The 16,382-nt window shown below is 35.4% G+C and overlaps 1 pseudogene; it reads right to left on the bottom strand.

Moving 5' to 3' along the window:
• Positions 1–7,976: 7,976 nt before the first annotated feature.
• On the bottom strand, positions 7,977–9,790 carry LOC135622135 (cytochrome P450 89A2-like; annotated as a pseudogene).
• Between the last annotated feature and the right edge of the window lie 6,592 nt (positions 9,791–16,382).

The raw sequence follows: 16,382 nt of genomic DNA, 5'->3' as shown, positions 1-16,382 counted from the left end.
CCAATGTTAGATGCCCGCTCCTCTGAGCGACTCTTTTTCCTACATCTCCATGCCCGTTTTCCCTCAAACGGTCGCGCGTGCTGACTGCCCTCAACGCAGCCCCGCTAGGTCCCCCACGTTTGCATGTCAAGTGTTTCTATGAGTGCTTGTCCCGCTCTGATACCATAATGTCACGACCTTAGCTGGTTTTGCCTAAGGCGTGCGGCACCCTCGCGCGTCCGTCCGCAAAGGTCAGCCTCCCCGAAGCCTCCCATTGTCCCTTAGGACCAACAAAAGAGATAACGGGTTAAAGAGAACGCCTCAATTGGGATCCACAAGCAAACATGTCCGAAAAACACTTCATAGACAATGCAAATTACAAACAGACTTTACAAGCTCTGAATAGTTGCACAACAAAGGGTAAAATGGTCCATTACAGATCGAAAAGCTCTCGCACGTGTCTACATGACACAACCTTTATTTACAAGCCTAAAGAGGCCACCAACCCAACTAACATGGGACTATTTAGCCTTCGGTCGCCCCTCTACCTGCTGTACAAGGTATAAACGTACCAAAAGACAACGGACAGACATAAGCATTACATCCAACATCTTGTTTAGAAGTTTGTCCGTTACAATATGTCAACTTGACACCGACCTTGTTGAATTTCCTCCCAACGGGTTCGCCATCAAAGTTTTGCATCTCCGTTCAGATACATAGTTGTTATAGAAACTTTGGTTTCTTCAGAATCAGGCCTTGTAGCTTGAAAGTATTGTTCCATGTCGAATAGGAAATTCTCGAGCTCTTTGGCATCTCGAGCACCTCTATAACAATGCAGCTCAAGTGCCCTTAAGTTTTGTGTCGGTGCAACGCAAGTGTTGCTTCCTTCCGCATTTAGTGCCCTCGTGAGCATGGTCACCCTGGAAGTGAGTTCTGCCACGACTTCCTGCAGGTGTAGCATGGAGTCTTTGGTGTCATCTAACAATCAGTCGACTATAGACTCAACCTTGTCGATCCGAGACTCCGCTTCTTCTTGCGAGCTCTCTACCCCAATAAGCTTTCGTTGGCCATAGTAGAGTTCCTCTAAACTCACTTCAAAAACATCCAAGCAGGTTTCCACTACTGTGAGACTCTCTTTATGACTCTTCTTCCCGGTTGGCACTCCAGATTGCGCCTCTTCCGCTCGCGGAGAGTAACCAACTTCTCGCTCATCATGTTCACTATCATGCTCCACTTGAGTGACTCTAATGACATGAGAGCGAGTATGCAATTGCAGCCCACCTGCGGCTGCTTGGGGCGACGGTCCAGCTTACCCATCTTACTTGATTCACCACGATTCTTTGCCATAGTAAAAATGTAAAGTTCCTTTGTTGCTTGCTCGAATTGCTTGTCCGCTCTGATACCACAATATCACGGACTTAGCTAGAATTACCTAAGTTGTGAGGCACCCTTACGGCAAAGACGCGAACTGAGCTTGTGTTGCCTAAGTCACACCTCGCCCTTGTGATATGCATCAGCAAAGATCAGCCCACTTACAACCTCTCATAGGTCTCGAAGGACCTATAAAAGAGAAAGTTGATTAGTTCGAAGAACGAGCAATGGATAAGTCCCAACATCTCATGAAAAGAGGAAGCTTTATAAGTAATTCTGCTAGCACTTTGCCTGCACAAGAAAAAGGAGAGATAGAAGGAAAATAATGACTTTAGAAAGTTGAACGAACAGTTGCAAGTCCACAAACAACTATTCACTAGGTTCTAGGCACGACAACAAGTTCCCGTCAAGGTAACATGCGAACTTGCGAAAGATTGTTCAACGCTCGACACTATACCAAAGCCCCATCCCTTATGGTGCCACCCGGGTGGTTCCAAGGTGCTGAGATGGTTGACATTTCGCGTGCAGTAGCGGGCTGCAAAAACTAGCTCGTTGCATGCGAAAACTAAGCTGTTTTGGGCTATTTTGCTCGATTTAGTGAGCGGTCACATTATAGCGCTGCAACTTGTTCGAACTTATATTTTTATAAGCAAAAGGACATAAAACCAAGCCAAAACATGCTGTCACGTAGCTGTATATGTAAACACAAATGACGAACGTTTTGTTGAATAGAGTTGTTGCGGGCATGCGACGACCATTCGTGATAGCGGTGAGAAAGATGTGATTGCTGGCCGCGGAGCCTCACTTGGGAATGTGGTTGCAATGGCGGTGGTCGATCGATGGCCGAAAGTAGGGGCGAAGCCTCGCTCTTCTCACTGTTTTGATACTATAATTGAATGAAACGTAGAGAAAGATATAAAGGTAAAATGTACACTTTAATTAGTATCATATGGTGTCTATTTATACATAGTTGAAAGAGAGAATTTTTAGCAGCCAGATTTTCTCGTGCAATTGAGGATATCTCATATAGCAGTTGAGGAAATCTCATTGTTATCGGTATCTGACTTTTTGATCAGAGAAACTAATGATAGTTGTTCGATTGCAGGTTGCAAATTTACCATGGATGCCAACATCTTATTTTGTAAAGCAGCTGTCGTTAGAGAGGGACTCGGTAAGGCTTTGCAGGAGGGCATTTCTGTTGTTGATGTTGAGGTCGACTCCGCTCACTTGGTGGACATCCTCAATCGCAAGTGTAGTCCTCCTTCTAGAGTTCTTAATGTAATCAATGACAATTTTAGTCTATCGTCATCTTTTGACGATTTTTCGGGAAGGTAATAAGGTTGCCAACGAGCTTGCAAATTCTGCGAGATCAAATATGGAAAAACTGTTTTGAGTAGGGGTTTTCCATCCAGTTTTTCTCTTTTGTTGCACTTTGATATTAAGGGTGACTTTTGTAATAAAAATTTTCGAAATTAATATACTTTTCTCTATTTGAAAAAAGTTATATTTTAAATTATATTTTCCATTTATCACTTATTATTACAAATTAGGATTTGAAATCTTCTTGGAATTTCGATATAAAATTGATAAAGAGTAGGATTATGCTGTTTCAAAATTTTATTAGATTTGTGCTCCTAGTAAATAACAAATTGGTATTAGATTTAGTTAGTCTTGATAATAATAAAAAATTGTATTTTCATATTATCTTCCGTAACAATATACTTAGATTATATAGGTTTTTTAATTTAATTATTTAGTAAAAATATAATTATCAAAGGTTAAGGTAACTAGTAAATGAAAAAGGTAGATATGATATAAATATAAAAGAGTACAATGAAACACGCAAATTGTGTAAAATATAGATAATTAGAGTATAGTCCACATTTTATATATTAAAATGAAAGCTTTGATTAAAAACAGAATTGTTTTTTTAACCTCCAATCATGTTTTATCAAAATCGTGTGATCTTAAAGTCCAATCACATTAATAAAGAATAACATGTTTAATTCATACCGAAAACGGGTTTATTGTTTGTTTTTGACGTACAATAATGACACTTCATGTCTCTTAGTCGGCTAGGATTTGGAACGCTAGTTTGACATGACTTTAAGGTTTGCGTCACATCATTGATGGATTCGACTGTTTCACACGATTGATGGTAGTGGCAGACGCATGAGGTTATGTGAGACTGATGTAGATGATGCTATCAATGTTGGATCAACGTCACCGTTGATCGAAATTTTATTTATCACAAATAGTAACTTGCATTATGTGTATACCAATCCATAATTTGCATTATGTGTATAGGCTAGCTATTTCTGATATAAACCTTCTATAGATCCAGTAGAGAAACTTCAAGGTGTATTTATAGTAATAAATTCTTATTCTCTAAAAACTTTTTATACTTTAATCCTGAATCTAAACCCTAATCTTAATTCTCTAAAGAGTTGGAAGGTAATTAAGACTTCTCTCAAGTAGTTAGAATTTAATTAAAACTCCTAAAATACTTATCAACCCTTAATAAAACTCATTGGTGTGTGTACACACAAACCAGATCAAGAATATTTTTTTCATAATATAGTTGAAGCAACGTTATTCTTTACCTATAGCTAAAGAATGTCGGCCTCCCAACTTCTCACATATTTGGAATTACAATATGCACATCATATATATTCTATAATGACCAGCTTGAATCTTTGGAACACATTCTTTAGCTGTAGTTTTGCCATTGAATTTTGGGATTTATTTCGTAATAAAATAGATTTACAATTTGAGTTTATTTATCATTGAGATTTACTATTGTAATAACATATTTCAAAATTAATATACTTTTCCTTATTTGGAAAAAAAACTATATTTTAAATTATGTTTACCATTTATCACTTATTATTTTATTATAACAAATTAGGATTTGAAATCTTCTTGGAATTTCTATATAAAATTGACAAAGAGTAGGATTAAGCTGTTTCAAAATTATATTAGATTTGTGGTCGTAGTAAATAACAAATCCAAACAAAAATTGGTATTAGGTTTAATTAGTGTTGATAATTTTAAAAAAAGGTATTTTCATAATATCGATCTTCCATAAAAATATACTTAAATTATATATGGTTTTTATTCAATTTTTTAGTTTAAAAAAATATAATTAGCAAAGGTTAAGGTAACTACTAAATGAAAACAGTAGATATAATATAAATATAAAAGCGCAAAATGAAACACACAACTTGTGTAAAATATAGATAACTATAGTATGGGATTCATTTTATATATTAAAATGAAATATTTGATTAAAACAACTTTTTTTTAACCTCTAATCAAGTATTTTCAAAATCATGTGAAAAGTCCAATCACATTGTGAAGAGCCACAAGAATAGTGAAGAAAAACGTGTTTAATTCGTACCAAAAAGGGGTTTAATTTTTGTGTTTTTGCCGCACAATAATGGTACCTTATGTCTCTCGGTCGACTATGAATCATCTAATTATTATATATGTGGGAACACATATGTAATTTGACACGTCTTTATGTTTAGGTCACATCATTGATGGATTGCAGTGTTTCACAATGACGACATGATGATAATGGCACAAGTATGAGCTTCTGTGAGACTGATATAGATGTCCTCGCTGTTGTGGTCAACGTCACGATCGATGAAAGTTTATCACGTAACTTTTATGACGACGCTTTCTAGACATTTCATTATGATAATGATTCATAAGGACTCAATACCAACCCATAATTTGCATTATATATATAGTAGGCATATATATCTTCATAATTTGCAGTAACATAAAGTTATAATCTCAGTACATATCTAATCGTTATAAACATTGGGTTGTAGTTATTCGTTCGTACTACGTACGTGAGTGTGAATTAATTTGACTCATATTCATGTTATCTAAATTCTAAACATGATATCATCATTAAGATTGGGAGAGAGAAAAAAATGCCATGAAAATATTCATGATTAAAAGAGAGCAAAGGATACCTATATTACGGTTGATAAAAATGGACAGAGCTGGTAACTTATAATATTACGGTTGACATTCAACTTAATAATTTAAAATTTTGGATTACATTGTATAATGTTATGTATGTCAGTCGGATCAATTTGACTCATAGTCATATTATTTAAATAATCAACAGTATCAATGATTTAAGATCTTTACTAACTGTTAGGTAGGAAATTACTGACTGGCTTTTAGAGAAATAAGAATATCATTAAAGTCCAAATCAACTTAACAGTGAGTGATTTAATAAATGACAATTAACTTAAGATCCATGTTCCTTTTCTTGCTATATGGGAGGTGATGTTTCAAGCCATTTAAATGTGAAATATAATATAATATAATGCAAATTCCATACAGGCGATCCGTTCTAACTCATTTGTGTCATTCTTTGTTTTAATGTCACAATATAATATAATGCAAATATAATATAATACAATTTTTTTTCTCTTTTCTAAATGCAATCAATAATACTCGAAAAATGAATTGGTATCCAATCAATTCCTTCAAGTTGGGTTGATCATAATCCTTATAGTAAAACCTTTCTAATCGCATAATTTACCCTCTCTTTATCTATCTATCATTTAATATCCTTGCACATTTTGTGGACATAAACATTATTAGCAGAGTCCATATTTTGTTGTCAAGAGATGCAACACCCATGAAACAAGTGTGTGAAGGTCATTTTATAAAAAGGAATGTTGTTGTGCTGCAATACGTGGGCATAGTGGGAGCTTCTGTTAGAAAATAAATAGATAAACAAGTTATAGAAAAAGTTGATTGTTATTAACATATCCCCCTTCCATATTATACAGATTAGAAGAGAGAATTTTCCTCAATAGGTTAGAGGATTTCCCTCAACAGAGTAGAGAGATTTCCTCAAACAATTAGGAAAATCTCATATACTTATTAGCTTCAACCATGAACACCACGATGCCTGCCGACCACTAAAAACTCATGCATATATAAGCACATCACATCTCTCCATCATCATCATATTTATTTATTATAAACGATGTTTCCAACCAATTGGATCTACTAATTGTACCTTGTTAGCTTGAAGTTAAAAATATTTATATTGTCAAGTTCTTTTTCTTTTTTTTTTCCAAAGAAAGATACCATATTATTTTAAAAAGGAAATTACAATCATTACCTCTAATCAAAACAAACAAGTATAGTCCTTTCAAAAGTCATCCACCATATAGCATAATTTGTTTGTCAATTTATCATGTGGCTTTCATTACTAGATGCATGTATCTTCTTAAACTTGTTTCTTTAAACAAAAGTCAAACAATATAAAATATATCCGATAACATTAGTTAAATATCATGAAGGGGCTTCGTGGTGATTGATAAGTCATACAAAAGGGTAAAGAATCCAGCAAAACTAAGATCCTCTACCCCCCATGTCTATTAGCATAATTGTTTCATTATATGCTATTTGCTTCCAAATGGCATGCAAATAAAAGTGTAGTATTACTGTATATGTATGTTTAAGAGATTGAAACTAACACCTCTCACTTGTTCCATGTTATCTAAGCCATTATTATTGAGTTTATGTTACCCTTGCTCTAGTGAAATTCTTTGTTATCTACATAATCTCACAAGTAAGCAATAGTACTAGTGTTTATATCATACACTACTCATCCCATTTGAGAATTTAGTATCATTCTCATCCCATCAAATGAGCCATAATACTATCACAACAAAGACTATCATGACCACAAACTTTTTGTTTGTCAGATTATCTCTCTAATTGAACCAATTATCTTATTCCCATAATACAAACAAATTTAAACTGAGTACTCAAAATATTTTCAAAAAGTAACTATACAAATTACACTAAAGAGCAAGTGAAAAACAAATGAGCAATAGACTCATTATGATTCTTATTTAAATAATAAGACAATTCCTTTTTTTAAACCCAAATTGGTCAATCCATCAATAGTAAGAATTTGATGGTGTAACAGTTTCCAGCGTTAAGTGTTGACACTATAAGCCATGGGTAAGTTCTTGATAACATGCCATATTATTAGCTTATATAGTAGAGTGTTTTCATTATATAGCTTACTCATATTATTAGCCTCCATTGCCAAACATTAGCCTTAACCCTGATTAAATGTCTGGTTAACTGTCCTCGCGCGAACAATAATGATATAACAATTGCGTGAGACGGCATCACAATTATGACCGGAAATAGACGACACTAAGCAGGTGGAATTTTATAGCGTCTTCTTCTTGTTGTTGTAATCTTTTAATGTAATTCTTTTGTTACTTAATCAATTAGTTTATTTTTCTTTTATAATCATATCAATGAAAATAAAATCACTCTCTGTTTTTTTTTAGTAACTTTGAGCACGATAATCATTTTGATATCCCTTATGAGTAATTATTATTATTATTATTAGTGCTACTATTATTACCACTGTTTATATTGCCTACGTCGAGATTCCCGAGTCATGTGATCTATTGAATTGGGCCTTCGAGATTACTGTTGAACAATATTAAGATTGAATGAATGGGAAGAACAGTTGTGATTAGACCAACAGCAGCCGTTGGATGTCGGTAACCCCGAATGGTCACTCAGTCTCCATGATTGAATCTATCGCTACTCACTCACCATATTTGGTGGGAGGGATGGCTTTTGGCGTTAGAATAACGAAAACAAAAGAAAAATGACAACACCTTCGTTGGTTTACGATAGTACACGAGCGACAACGATATATCCAACACTTACATCACGATCATGTGGAGCAGAAGCAACAGTGGGGGGTGGTGTAACCTGGCTTCAGAGGTAACACATTATCTAAGGGAAATAGATGACAGCATCCAAGCCACGGCGTGTCTCACTAGTTTCTGCCAACTATGCGAGCTCGGAATGGATTCTTCATTCCCACAGCCAGCCCCGGCTTCTCAGACAGGTCTACCTCCTCCCCCGCCAAGCCCTTCCACCGGAACTTCCTCACCAGATTGGCCACGAAGTACTCCAGCAGCAGCACGGAGATGCCCATCCCTGGACACATCCTCTTCCCTGCCCCGAAAGGCATCATCTTGATCTCCTTGCTCCCCGTCAGGTCCACGCCTTCCCCCTCGCCCCCAGCCAAGAATCTCTCAGGCCGGAACTCCCACGGCTCACTCCACACCTTCCCGTCCCGTCCGATCTCCGCCACCGAGCAGTTCACGATAGCTCCGCGCGGTATCACGTAGCCGTCCAACACAGTCTCCTCGGCCACCATGTGCGGCAAGAGGAGATGCACCGGCGGGTGCCGTCGTAGCCCTTCGAGCACCACCGCCTTCAGATAGGGCATTCTTCGTATATCTTCTTCTTCGACCGTCGCCCTTTGTGTTGCACACATGACGCTCTCGATCTCCGTCCAGAGCTTCTCTTGTATGTCTTGGTGTTTGACAAGGTTAGCCATGATCCATTCCACACCCGTGGATGTGGTCTCAGCGCTCGCGGTGAGGAAACTCGGAGCACAAGCCCACTATCTCCTCCTCGCTAAGCTCTCTTCCTCCTTGGTCGACGTGCCTGAACTCCAGGAGTGTGTCGACGTAGGAGGATGACCGGCTTAGGGAAGGTTCACGTTGGCTTTGACGCTGCTGTTGACGGACTCGGATGAGAGGGACAAAAAGATCATCCAGCTGCTGCCGGATGCGTAAGAACTTGATCAATCTCCTCCAGAACACCAACAAAGCAAGGTTTGGTAAAAGATTGTAGACGCGAAGCATAACTGCGATCTTTAACGAGCCCATTAGGGCGTCCCTTATGGACTTTATAATTTCCTCCTCAAGTTTATCGCCGAAGCATAAAAGCGTGAACAAGCGGAAGCCAGAGAACAGCAGTCTCTCGCTGAGCTGAACGATGCCTCCACCAGCTTCGGCTTCAGAGATAAGCTCCTGGAGGAGCGCGTCGAGGGCCCATGCACGGGCCTCGGCTTGCAAGCCGAGGTGGGAAGGGTGGAAGACGTAGGACGAGAGTGCCCGGCGAAGGAGGCGCCAGTGAGGGCCATAGGCAGCCATGTTGATGGTATGGACATTGGCACCAAGGGCGCGGGAGGTGCTGAGGGGTGGTGGTCGGTGCGAGAAGGCCACGCCCTTCTGGACAAGGGAGCGATGCGCAAAGGTGCGGTCCATGATGAAGATGGCCGGGCGGCGGCCGATATAGACGGTCACAATCGGGCCATAGGCAGCCTTGAGGTGGCGGAGGACGTGGCCGAGTTGGGAGAAGGACTTGATGAGCCACAGATTGCCCAATATGGGAACGGGTGGAGGATTGGGTGGTACTTTCCCTTGACTCCGAGACCTTAGCTTGGGAAGGAAATGTAAAGCAAAGTAGAGGAGCATGAAAACGAAGAGGAGGAGGAGGAGGAGGAGGAAGCTAAGTGCCATTGCAGCTTGTGGCTTGTTTTCTACTCTTGCATGCCTCCTTGCTAAACTCCATCACCTTATATAGCGAAAGTTTTATTTTTTTATCATTAGAAATTATGCAGGCGATCATAATGATCATCTACTGCGTGAGGTGGCGAGAAGAACACGATCAATTAGTGAATCATGTGGAACAGTGAAGCATCCGCAAGATTGGTGAACAGTCTTGAGAGAGACAGCAAGCGCCACTGTTTTCATTCACGAATAACTTGGCCACGATAACGACCAGGCCATGCCGAGCGGGATCTGTGAATCCTTAGACTATCAAACCTTATGCATGCATATTAAATTCCTGATACAAACTAAGTTTGTAACGCCTGGACGTTTCTTTAATACTCAATATTACAAGTCCAAAAATTGTGAGCTAGAATATTAAATGAATATTAAAATTCTGTGCTAGAATGCTCAATATTTTTTAAATGAATTGTATTATACTTTTGGTTTATATTTCTGTACAAACATATTCCTTTGTCGATCAAAGTATATACAAACTGTGGAGGTGAGTAACACATGTGGTGGAGTCAATTATGATAGTTTTATTAGGTTGGTAATATAATATTCTTTCTTAATCCAAGAAAAAGAAAACCATGTGTTTCATACTGGGCATTTAAAAAAAAAAAACCCATTGATGGAGTTTTATCATTTGATGGCCCCATATTTATTTTTTGGTATCATTTTTGTTTAAAATTTAAAAAATACCCTTCTACTCTATTCAATCCTTAATATTGATTTTGTCGACTTAATTTAAACGCGATCGACCCAAAGGCTACTTCTGTCTAGATCTCGACTCAAGTTGAATTGATTTGGGTCGGTTCCTTCAAAGTGTATTTAATCAAATTATGAGTCGGGTTAGATTTGAATTAAAAAATAAAAGAGACAGAGAGATTAGGGTTACATTTGTAACCCTATTATAGAGGGTGGTGACAAACAGTCCTCTCGTCTTCGGCAATGAATGGTGGTAGCATCCCCCTCTCTCATATGGTAGCATTCTCCTTTGAATGAAAACAATATCCTCTCCTCTTCGACGATTGTGGCCAATGTAACCTGTGCTCCTTTTTTATTATGGTATCCTTTGGTCCTCTCCGGTAGCCAACTATGGTAGCATCCTTTATAATTTTGTCCATGACCTTATCTTCTCTCGAACGATGATAATCTCATCACATCCCTAGTGACCTCATCTTCTCTCCAATTGTGAACGGTGCAATAATAGTATTGCATTACCAACTGCAAAAATAAGGTATTGAAAAGAACTCAATTTTTTTATGTTGATACTAATGTCTTCTTCAAAACTTTGTAAGTTGAATAACCAAAAAAATGTAAGGCTAATGTATCTTGGAAAAAATCTTTTATTTCACCACCTAGTGACTCTAAAATCAAGAAAAATATAAAAAAAATTAATACAAATTATGTTAGAAACATGCTATTATAGTTTAAAAAATTTTAAATAGATTTAAAGAAAATTAGATATATTTACACTTGAGTTACACATAAGTTATATTTGAGTTACACTTGAGCTATACTAAATAGTAAATTCATGATAGTAATCTCCTATTTCACCAATTAATCACTCAAAAATCAAGCAAAAAAATGATACACAACTTAGAAATATATTATTAATCTTTTGGAAAGGTTTGGGTAGATTTGAAGAGAATTCTTATATTTAAATTTCAGTTACATTGGGGTTATAGTCACATTACACTCACATTATACTTGATCACATATTCAATATAAAAATCTTATATTTTAAATTTAATTATTCTAAAATTAGGGATAACTATAATAAGTGATACTAAATATGTTAAAATCATAAGAGTTTTGAGAAGTTTGGATAGCTTTGGGGATAATTCTCATATTTATACTTTTGTCAAATAAGGGTTACACTCAAGTTATACTCACTCACATACTTGATTTTAATTTATTTAGTTAGGCATATTAATTGATTAAAATATAAGGATATTGAACTCTCTAATATAGTTTGTGATATGTTTATGTTTGAATTTATCTTTTTTTATTATCCCATAATCTTTGGATATAATATTCCTCTATTTATAACTTTTAATTTTACAAGTATATGCATAATTATGCCATTACATAGATCCCTTAGACTTGGTGGAAAGAAGATAGCTAAAGCCATTAGTACAAGTAATATATATCATAACTTAAAGATTAGATTAATTATTATTAAATTATATACAACTAATAAATTTTATTTTTTGTTTAAACTCAAAGAAGTTTAAAGCACCCATTCCGCCATTGGAATCTCCTGAGTTCAGCCTCCCAGGTTTTGAGTAGCAAAAAAATTGTAAATAATGTCACATATGTCATCACTCACGTGATTGACTTATAAAACACCTACGACTGAAATTATTTATGGTCTATGTTTAAGGGTGAATTGGTCTCATTATCGTGATCTCATCACAATTTGATTCCCGTTGCATAGATCCATGGACATCATAATATATATTCATGCAACAAGTAATATAAAATAATAAAATATTATATAATATAATAAGTAGAAAAAAGTGCGAGTCATGTCACACATATCATCATTCACATGATTGACTTATAGGGTACCTATGACTAGCATGTGATACTACTATAGTATAAAATTATGATTGTATCAAAAGTTACAACAATAGTATCGCTTGTACCCTAAATTTTGGGATTTAAATTTTCGGCTCTATTCTTGAAATCTTTTAGAGCTTATAAATATCGGCTTAGTTAATAGAGCATTCATTCCTGAGCTGGTGAAGTGATGTAAGTTCTCCTTTTGAGCATAGTTTGAGTCTTCTGCTTCCCGTGAGTTTAGTTGTAATTCTAAGTTATAGGAGATAAAAGATCTTATATAAAAAGAGTATGAATATTATCTCCTAAGTCTTAAAAAAGAGAATTATAATAAGGGTAGCTGATCCTTGCTCGTATCAAAGAAGATTGGTAGTGAAAGCTGATGACCTTGAGGGAAGATGAATCAGGAGTAAACATAGACCAGGAAGACTAAACCATTATAAACTAGTTTGTATCTCTTTACTTGTGACTTATTTTTATTTTCTTTACTCGTAATTTTAACTTCATCAAATAAGTTTTCAAAATATGTTAATATTTTGTTTGAGTTTAGAAATTGATTATAAAATACTATTATACTAATTCATCCCTCCTCTGAGTGTCATTAAAATCTTAATATTTTGTAATCAAAGCAATGTTCTCTTAGTTGGATTAATACCCAAGAGAGAATTAATGACTTTTTCAAGCAATCAAAAGGGTTATTATATCACTCATCCTCCTATATTCAATATGTTGAATCTCAAATTTTGATGATGAAATCAATTGATAAGTTTGTGATCTAATCTGTGTTTTGAGTAATGCAGGACTAGCTTCGATTAAGGAGAGGAAAATTGATTAAAACATGAGGAATTAAATATTAGGTCGAAGTAAACATGTTAGAAGATTGGATATTGAGCCGGAGGATCGGTCGACCTGTCGGTAAAAGGCTCATGCCGTGAATTTGGGCATCGAACTGAAGGATCGAACATTACACCAAGAAGATCGAATGTTGTGGGAGTCAACATGCCGATTGGGTAATACGTCAAAGGAGACGACGATGCATCGAAGGATCAGACATGCATTGGATAAACCAATGATATGCTGAATAAAGGATTCATGCTTTATAATCATTTATCTAAGATAAAAGTAGTTTAGGGGGCTAATTAAGTTAGCTTTTGGTGTAATCATACTAACTCAATTAGAGGCCAATTGGGTCTTAATTGGAATTGATTTAGGCTCATTGGGAGGCTCATTTAGTAACCCAAAAGTTGGGTCAAGCGGTGGAATCGCCTGTGAGTTGGAAAACTCAAAAACTTGATCTCCATGACTATCAAGCGGTGGTACCACTAGACTACGTGGTGGTACCACCCAGTGACAATGTGTCAGGTGGTGGTACCATCCAGTGTTAGGCTGTAGGCGGTGGTACCGCCTAGTGCAGGCAGTAGTATCGCCTATACTCGGAAGACCCAAAAATTTTAAATTTTGACTCCATTTTTAAAATCATTTGGGGCCTATAAACATCCTACTTAGGCAACAAGAAAGGAGTAAGAATTCTTGAGAAAAAAACTAAGTAAACTCTGCCAAAACTTTGAGTTCCCTACTCCTAGTGCTAATACTTGTAAAAGAGTGACTTGTATAGGTTATCTCCTAAACCCACATCAGTCTCCAAGAAAGTGCTAATTTAGGATATGGTTTTAGCTAAAGAACATTCTTGAGGTTTACAGGTTTGATGGGGCATATCCTTTCTATTTTCTACTGGTCTTTGTTAAGTTATTTGATACTATTATGGTTCTGATTTAAAGCATATTGAAGCTAATTTGTATCTAAGATATAGTATCTAGTTTAGAGGATTCATGCATTTTTATATTTATGATTATTTGAATTATCAAGAGTATTTTAGACTGTATTACTGCTTGGGGTATGCATATTTTCAGTAGTATTTTGGTTAGGAAAGTTGTTTAGACCTGAAGAGTAAGTTTGGGAGCCAGAGTTCCTTGTCAACTTATTTGTATGATTGGTGGGATTTTATTGGAAAAAAAAAAGATAGTTTTGTTCAAGTTTGGGAGTTCCATGTCAACTTATTTATATGATCGGTGAGATTTTATTAAGATTTTATTAGGAAAAAAAAAGTTTTATCCTAAAATGATATACAATGGGTAGAGGGTAATTTATAGAATGTTAGAGAGTTGATAGGGAAACTAGATAATACCGGGATAATGAGGAATGAAATTTAAAAGATTGATAGTTGTATTTACTAAAAAAATTTTAAAAAATGAGATAAATAGATTTACCAAGTTTAAAATCACAATGGGAAAAAGACACATTACCTTAAGGATAATTAAATAATGATACAGAACTTAAAAAAAGATTCACTACTTAAGAAAATATCTAAGAGATAATAGAGATTAAACCGACTACTATAGTAAATAAAAAAGATATAGAGTTAAAAAAAAGAACTTAAAGGGTTTTGTCAATACAATCAAATTCTGAATTGTTTTTACTCTAAAACATCAAAATAAATACTAGTAGTATTGTAAAGAGATGGTTGGTCTTTGCCTATTGAAGGAAGACCTTTAATGGATACCGGTGACCTCAACGGAGAAGGAATCAGAAGTAGATGTAGGTCACTATGACCGAACCACTATAAATTCCGGTGTATTCTTTTCTTATTGCTTATTCTCTTTACTGCATTCTATTTTACTTCATTACAAACTAATTCACCCCTCTCTTAGTGTCGCTCTTGATCCTACCACAATAGGATAGACTACACTTATTAGAAAACTTAAATGAGAATATTTTTGCTTTATAGAGATTTTGATTTATGGAATGTTATTGAGTTTGATTTTTAAAAATATTCTAAACTAGTGGATGAATAGAATGATTTTAAAAAGAGATTATTTTTTTAAATGCTAAAATTGTTAATATTTTATTTTATACTTTAAATAAAAATAAGTTCATTCGAGTTTCTACTTATAACACTATACATGATCTATGACACACTCCTAAAATCATTCACGAAGGTATAAGTAGAGTAAAAGAATCCAAAATTAATTTTTTGGTTCATAGTTATGAATTATTTAAAATTGAGACAAATAAATATATTGGTCATATGAACCTTTATTTTATAGATATTATTAATGAATTAAAAGCTCTTATTAAAGCTTATACTAATCTTGAATTAGTTAGTAAGATTTTAAAGTCTCTTTCCAAAAACTGGGATCCAAAGGTTACAACGATTTAAGAAGCTTAAGACTTAAATAACTTTCCTCTTAAAAAACTTGATTTTTAATGATCTATGAAATGACATGCAAAGCATATAACGAATAAAAGAAAAGTCGAGCGAAAGCTCTAAGTGATGAGGATGAAGACATGACACTTCTTACAAAAGATTCAAAAAATTCATAAGAAAAAATAAGATAAATCTAGTAAGAAAAGAAGGAAACAATAAAAGGTAAAATCAAGAAAGATGTAATCATATGCTATGAATGTAAAAAATCAAGACACTTCAAATATGAATGTCCATAATTAAAGAAATTATCAACCCAAAAGAAGAAACAAACACTCAAAGTTAGAAATATAAAAGTAAATCAACGAAGAAGAATTGGTAAACTATATTCCTTAATGGCTTTTAACGGTGAGGTATATCTCGAAACAAGATCTAGGAGTAAAAGATAGTATCTTAATAATAGATGCTTAAGGTATTAGGAAACCTGAGGCAGTATCACATGTGTAGTAGAAGAATAAAAATAAAATCTCAAATTTTTATAAAAAGTTTCTTATCATCATACAAAGATTAGTGTACAAAAATCCGTAAAATTAAAAACTATGTGTATATAAAAGATATGTTACCTAGAGAGATCAAATATCTTTGAAAACCTATAGATCTGTTAGAGAAGATAAAGGAGGTCAACTATCCTACTCACTAGCGATGACCCACATTACAGATACGACGAAGATGCTTCTTAAAACACTACATGATTCTCCTCTCGACATGCACCACGTGATCAAGAAGAAGCCAGCTCTTCTTGCTGCCTATATGCCCCAAATTGTAGTTGTCGACTG

Source organism: Musa acuminata, chromosome BXJ2-9 (assembly GCF_036884655.1).
Source record: "Musa acuminata AAA Group cultivar baxijiao chromosome BXJ2-9, Cavendish_Baxijiao_AAA, whole genome shotgun sequence".
NCBI classification, from domain to species: Eukaryota; Viridiplantae; Streptophyta; class Magnoliopsida; order Zingiberales; family Musaceae; genus Musa; species Musa acuminata.
Note: the sequence above shows the minus strand (reverse complement) of the source record. Positions and strands in the feature narration are given on the sequence as shown.